Source organism: Bufo gargarizans, chromosome 4, assembly GCF_014858855.1.
Source record: "Bufo gargarizans isolate SCDJY-AF-19 chromosome 4, ASM1485885v1, whole genome shotgun sequence".
Taxonomy (NCBI): Eukaryota; Metazoa; Chordata; class Amphibia; order Anura; family Bufonidae; genus Bufo; species Bufo gargarizans.
The window spans coordinates 254,924,453-254,932,426 of record NC_058083.1 but is presented as its reverse complement, the minus strand read 5'-3'; positions in this window follow the sequence as shown (position 1 = coordinate 254,932,426).

The window sequence follows — 7,974 nt, the reverse complement described above, 5'->3', positions numbered from 1 at the left end:
CTTCCACACTTGCGTTTGGAGCGGATCCGTCTGGTGTCTGCACAGACGGATCCGCTCCTATAATGCAGACGATGGGATCTGTTCAGAACGGATCCATCTGCATTATATTTTAGAAAAAATTCTAAGTGTTAAAGTTAGTCAGACTGATCCGTCCAGACTTTACATTGAAAGTCAATGGGGGACGGATCCGTTTGAAATTGAGCCATATTGTGTCAACTTCAAACGGATCCGTCCCCATTGACTTACATTGTAAGTCTGGACGGATCCGTTTGCCTACGCACAGCCAGGCGGACACCCGAACGCTGCTTGTCCGCCTGTGGAGCGGAGGACAAACGGTGCCAGACTGATGCATTCTGAGCGGATCCGCATCCACTCCAAATGCATTAGGGCTGGACGGATGCGTTCAGGGCCGCTTGTGAGAGCCTTCAAACGGAACTCACAAGCGGAGCCCCGAACGCTAGTGTGAAAGTAGCCTAAGGCTAAGAAATCTGTCACTCTGCAAAAAACAAAATCAGCATTTTTTTTGACCCGTGGTGCAGATTTTTAAACCTCAGCATGTCCGTTTATGCTGTTGCGGATTTCACCTTTTGCAGTGCATAGGGTGAAATCCGTACCAAGATCTTCATGGATTCTGTGCGGATTTTGCTGTGGAAAATCTACCCCATGTGGCCGTACTCTAAAGTCTGGTTTCAACACGTGGCTCTGATTAATTAAAACTAGTGTTGAGCGAACTTGTGTTTTAAGTTCGGCGTCTAAAGTTCGGGTTATGGATTCTGCTACCACGGACCATAACTTATGGTCCGTGGTAGCAGAATCCATAACGAGATTCTTTGATAACCCGAACTTTAGACGCCGAACTTATAACACAAGTTCGCTCAACACTAATTACAACTACATGGTGTTGTCTCCATATTACAGCTGGCCGTACAGTTTTGTTCCACTGAATACTGGGAAATGAAATTTTTACCCTGGAACTCCCATTAATACGTAGAAAGGAACAGCAGCCCTCGTGATAACACCATGCCTATTTTTATTCTGAGATCTGTCAGGGCAGTTTCCTGATTGACTTTATTGGGATACATCTCTAGTTCCATTGATGTTATGGGGAAATTCTGTAGACCTGTCTCTGGGTCATACAACAAAGGGGCTTCCCTGTACATGGTTATGGAGGCATATCATTTTCTTCATAGTCAAAGGCTGGAAAAAAGCCCTCTAAATGTCCAGCCTACTTGGGGGGGGGGTTAATGTAAGCAGAGGTCATTGAATTGTTGGCAGTGAAGAATAACATGCAAGCTGTGCAGGTCTTCCTGATGAAACCGTGTAAGTGGGCTTATGATCATAATGCTCATGCTCCCTGAAGGTGATTCATGCAAATGCCTGAGTGATTGAACAGCTTTAGCCTACATGCACACGAACGTGGTTTGGTTCCGCATCTGAGACGCATTTTTGTTGGCTCGGGTGCAGACCCATCCACTTCAATGGGGCCGCAAAAGATGCGGACAGCACACGGAGTTGCTCCGTTCCGTAGCCCTGTGTTTTGCGGCCAAGGATAAGGCGATGTTACAATGGATCCACACAAAAAAGGATGCCATACGGATGTCTTCCGTGTTTTTTTTTTTTTGTTTTGTTTTTTTGCAGACCGCAAAACACAAATATTTGTGTGCATGTAGGCTTAAAAAAAAAAAGTCATGTTATTTTCAGCAATATGACTAACAGCATCGCCCCACAGAAGATGGCAAACACATTCCAAATGCTTTTATTTAGCTAAAAAAAAAATTGGCTCCCAGCTGAACGTGGTTTGCTTTGGGCACATAGGACAGCACAGCCCGCCCACCTGGGAGCTTTTCCTGGACATAGAATAAAGACACAAAGTACACACAGGTATGTCTGGAATGTGTCTGCAGTCTTCTGTGGAGCTATGCTGCTAGTTATATTGGTGAAAATGACGTGACAGACTCCTTTTTGAAGGGGTTACCCAGGTAGATCGGTGGGGCTCTGACTGGTGGCACCCCCGCCTATCAGCTATTTGAACAGACTGGCACTTGTGTGAGCGCTGTGTCCTCATCATATAGATTGTAGTGGAGGTGCAGTGTAATTACTGTCTCATGGTAAACATTGAAGGGAGTGCAGCGCTTGTAAGAGTGCCGCAGCCAGAGAGGACTGGCTGGGAGTCTGACCTCCACTGATCTGATGACCTATCCTGAGGATAGGTCAGCACTGTACAACCCCATTCAAAGAGGGCCTGTCGGCTGTGTGAGACATAACTGTGTGTTCCCTCTGTTATTCCTTCTTAATATTAATAACTTGACAACTCATACTCTGGCAATTATTGTCAAAGGAATAACAGTGGGATGGCACAAAGTAGTGTTCTAACAAATGATGCTCCAGAATGAATGATTACCTTTTGAAGCTGTAGCTCGTGCAAGCGCTGCTTCAAAATGACCTGCGCACGGTCTCATTTGTAGCAGCCACACCATGTAATTCTAGCTGCCTGGCCGATTCACTTGTAATTACACTGCGCAGCCACTAAACCTTCAGAAAGCTGATCTGCGGGGGTGCTGGGAGTGGGACCCCTGCCGATCATATTGTTTCTATTCTAAACTGCTGTAAAGGGTAGATATTTTTGAAGCATCAGGTCATTGCTCATTGGCGGCCAAATTCTTACATGACTGACAACTGGCATTTTATGAGTACTTGACGGTGCCCAGATACACAACCCATACTAAAGCAGTGCAGCAATCTGGGCAGAGCTAAGTGTCTCAGGGTGAGAGCTCCTGCAGTGACCAGTTGCCTTACAGAGAGAACTAATCTTAAAGGGATTGTCCAATGAAACATATTCTACATTTTTCAAACGGGCCCCTAGTTCTGAACACACTTAGGCCTCTTGCACACGAACGTGTGCGCCCCGTGGCCGTGCTGCGGGCGGCAATGCACGAACACCAACTGTGGGGCAACGGCTCACAGACCCATTGACTTTAATGGGTCCGCGATCCGCCCGTTCCGCAAAAAGAGAGAACTATTTCCTATCTTTTTGGGAACGGAAGAAACCCCACGGAAGCGTTCCATTCTGCGGAATGCCCACGGAACGGCGCTCGTTTATGGCGGGTTTGCAATACGGCCACAGAGTGCACACGTTCGTGTGAAAGAGGCCTTATAATTGCATGTAATTCAAAATGTATTCACTGCAATCTATCTGTATAGCGCCACCTACTGTTTGCCCTTTTTCTAAATTCTCTATCCAGCTCACTGAGGTTGACTTAGATCAGTGATGGCTAACCTCTGGCACTCCAGCTGTGTTGAAACTACAACTCCCAGAATGCCCTATTCTGAGAACAGTCAAGCAAATGTGCATCTTGGGAGTTGTAGTTTTACCACAGCTGGAGTGCCGGAGGTTACCCATCACAGCCTTAGATGCTCAGTTCCATCCCTCAACTTCCAACAGCTGCAGCAGAAGGGACACGACCCCGTGAGCTGCCCGCTTGGAAGAAATCTAGCAGAACAATTGTAGCAATGAATGTGGAGATCTCTGGATCCATGTGAGGTTCAGGGCTGGTTCTAGCTTTGTTAGAAAGAGATTCTTATGTATTAGACTATGTAGGATATTCATTTTATATTACTCCTAGGATAACCTCTTCAACATTTGTGAGGGAGCAAATGGATGATCTCTTGGTACACAAAAGTGGTGAGACAGAATAGCATTAAATGAGACAAGTATTGACTGAAGATTTTCTGGACTTTTGTGTATTTTCTACATTTGGTGTTTACATAAATTGTTCTGTCCCTTTTTATGGTGGTTGAAACCAATAAAGAACTATTGAAAATAAATGATTTCGTGCTGTTCTGCTGCGGCACAGACCTGTCCCCATATTATGTGGTCATATTCTAACATCTCAACCTTAAAGGGTTTGTCTCAGAGGATTACAAATATTTCTATCTTCGGGTCTATTATCTGCACACCCCGTCCTCATTGACGTGCAGGTATATGGCACATGGCCACAGCAGCCAGTCACTGTCTTTGGCAGTATACAGCTGGATTTATTTTATGTTTTTTACTCTGACAACCCCTTTAAGATCAACAACCCTTTCCAGCACTGAAATATGAGACCTGCAAGCCCCAGTTTGCAGCTGGGCTTGAAAATGCATCACTCAATTCATGCAGCTTCACAGAATATGGGGGAGGCCATGTCCTCCTTAGGGCTCATGCACACAAACCTGTTGGCTGTTTTGTGCATTGGGGACCGCAATTGGCGGGCATCATCCGTGCAGCTGCCGCAGACGGATGCAGACTCGTTCAACTTGAGCACCGCAATAAAATAGAACATAGTTCTATCTGTTTTTTTGCAGTTCAGAGGCACGGAGAGAAACCCCTCGGAAGCTCTCAAGGGCTGCAATACGGGCACGGTCGTGTGCATGAGCCCTATTCACACAGTGATTTCCATCAGTGATCGAGTCACAATTAAGAGTGGAGGGAAAGATCTTCACCTGTGTTTAGGCTCAGAATCACTAAGGCTGATCTAGAAGTATTCTGGAAGAAGCATCGCATCTAACATAGCCGGAAAGCACTCCAGCACCGCCAGGCTCCACTGACTATAATGGGCGGGGGAAGGTAGTAACAGCCTGCCAAAACATTTTAGCGCTAGTGTGAAACTAACCTAAGGCCTCATGCACATGACCGTTGTTTTGGTCCGAGCTGCGGTTTAGATGTCGACCCATTCACTTCATTGGGGCCGCATAAGTGGTGACAACACCGTGGGCTGTCCGCATTCATTGCTTCGTTCCACAGTCCTGCAAAAGATAAAACGGCCTATTTTTTTTTTTGCAGCATCTCATACGGCTGGTATCTGTGTTTTGCTGAACACGGTACGGTCATGTGCATGAGGCCTAACACTGATCTCAGACCTGGAGCTGCCAGCCGCACCACAAATGTAATCTCTTCTCCATTCAGAACAGGTGCCCGGCATCTGTGGGGGATTTTAGAGTTGACTATTTTTATTTATTTTTTTGTCTTCATTCTAATACTGTATGGAACAGGATCTCCGTACAGTATTAGAATGTATTGGCTCAGATGAGCCGAAGTTATTGCTTCGCGAATCGCCCAATAACTTCATAAATTAATTTGTACTGTAAAAAAAAACTTTTCCAAACTCTGGTTTGATTCCAAGTGGTACCTTGGAACGGAACCAGAGTTTGGGAAATGTTTTTTTTTTACAGTACAAATAAATTTATGGAGACTTTGCAAAGCAATACCTTTGGCTCATCGGAGCCAATACATTCTAAGGCTGCTTTCACACTAGCGTTCGGGTTTCCGTTCGTGAGCTCCGTTTGAAGGAGCTCACGAGCGGACCCGAACGCAGCCGTCCAGCCCTGATGCAGTCTGAATGGAGGCGGATCCGCTCAGACTGCATCAGTCTGGCGGCGTTCAGCCTCCGCTCCGCTCGCCTCCGCACGGACAGGCGGACAGCTGAACGCTGCTTGCAGCGTTCGGGTGTCCGCCTGGCCGTGCGGAGGCGTGCGGATCCGTCCAGACTTACCATGTAAGTCAATGGGGACGGATCCGTTTGAAGATGCCACAATGTGGCTCAATCTTCAAGCGGATCCGTCCCCCATTGACTTTACATTGAAAGTCTGGACGGATCCGTCCCAGGCTATTTTCACACTTAGCTTTTTTTAGCTAATATAATGCAGACGGATCCGTACTGAACGGAGCCTCCGTCTGCATTATTATGGGCGGATCCGTTCAGAACGGATCCGCCCGAACGCTAGTGTGAAAGTAGCCTTATACTGTACGGAGATCCTGCGCTGTACAGTATTAGAACAAAGTTTAATGCGAATCTACTTCGGATGAGTGAGTCTATTCACCCCTAACTAATAGTTTTATCAGCATTCAGTATGACCTATAACTGATTTAAATCTGTGCTCTATGTTTAGGAGTCATGTGGGCGGTCCTATCAGTGACTGACAGCAGGCCGAGTTTTCACAGACCGTGGTCCGTGAAAATCCACGTATGTGTGAATGCGGCATTAGGCTGTCCTATCATCTCTCCATGACTTTGCACAAGGCTGAGTGCACGGCGTCATTGGTTTGTCCGGCTGTACAGTAATACACTCATATGATGTATACAGGGAGTGCAGAATTATTAGGCAAATGAGTATTTTGACCACATCATCCTCTTTATGCATGTTGTCTTACTCCAAGCTGTATAGGCTCGAAAGCCTACTACCAATTAAGCATATTAGGTGATGTGCATCTCTGTAATGAGAAGGGGTGTGGTCTAATGACATCAACACCCTATATCAGGTGTGCATAATTATTAGGCAACTTCCTTTCCTTTGGCAAAATGGGTCAAAAGAAGGACTTGACAGGCTCAGAAAAGTCAAAAATAGTGAGATATCTTGCAGAGGGATGCAGCACTCTTAAAATTGCAAAGCTTCTGAAGCGTGATCATCGAACAATCAAGCGTTTCATTCACAATAGTCAACAGGGTCGCAAGAAGCGTGTGGAAAAACCAAGGCGCAAAATAACTGCCCATGAACTGAGAAAAGTCAAGCGTGCAGCTGCCAAGATGCCACTTGCCACCAGTTTGGCCATATTTCAGAGCTGCAACATCACTGGAGTGCCCAAAAGCACAAGGTGTGCAATACTCAGAGACATGGCCAAGGTAAGAAAGGCTGAAAGACGACCACCACTAAACAAGACACACAAGCTGAAACGTCAAGACTGGGCCAAGAAATATCTCCAGACTGATTTTTCTAAGGTTTTATGGACTGATGAAATGAGAGTGAGTCTTGATGGGCCCGTGGCTGGATTGGTAAAGGGCAGAGAGCTCCAGTCCGACTCAGACGCCAGCAAGGTGGAGGTGGAGTACTGGTTTGGGCTGGTATCATCAAAGATGAGCTTGTGGGGCCTTTTCGGGTTGAGGATGGAGTCAATCTCAACTCCCAGTCCTACTGCCAGTTTCTGGAAGACACCTTCAAGCAGTGGTACAGGAAGAAGTCTGCATCCTTCAAGAAAAACATGATTTTCATGCAGGACAATGCTCCATCACACGCGTCCAAGTACTCCACAGCGTGGCTGGCAAGAAAGGGTATAAAAGAAGAAAATCTAATGACATGGCCTCCTTGTTCACCTGATCTGAACCTCATTGAGAACCTGTGGTCCATCATCAAATGTGAGATTTAGAAACATAGAATGTGTCGGCAGATAAGAACCATTTGGCCCATCTAGTCTGCCAAAGGAGGGAAAACAGTACACCTCTCTGAACAGTGTCTGGGAGGCTGTGGTTGCTGCTGCACGCAATGTTGTTGGTGAACAGATCAAAACACTGACAGAATCCATGGATGGCAGGCTTGTGAGTGTCCTTGCAAAGAAAGGTGGCTATATTGGTCACTGATTTGTTTTTGTTTTGTTTTTGAATGTCAGAAATGTATATTTGTGAATGTTGAGATGTTATATTGGTTTCACTGGTAAAAATAAATAATTGAAATGGGTATATATTTGTTTTTTGTTAAGTTGCCTAATAATTATGCACAGTAATAGTCACCTGCACACACAGATATCCCCCTAAAATAGCTAAAACTAAAAACAAACTAAAAACTACTTCCAAAAATATTCAGCTTTGATATTAATGAGTTTTTTGGGTTCATTGAGAACATGATTGTTGTTCAATAATAAAATTAATCCTCAAAAATACAACTTGCCTAATAATTCTGCACTCCCTGTATGAGGCTATTACTGTACAGCAACCAATGATGCTGTGCACTCAGCAGGACTGGTTTTCACGGACCGTATGTGTGAATGCGGCCTAAGTATGGAAAGAGCACAGGTTGTAATGAAGACAATCTGCTCAGCTCCTCCTGCGCTGTAACATGCTGTCTGCAGGTGCCAGGTTCTCACACTGTACTTGTATTGGGCAGCAGGCTGGCAGTTCACCAACCTACCAGTGCCATCACACTGGTGAGCGCGTACGTATATGAC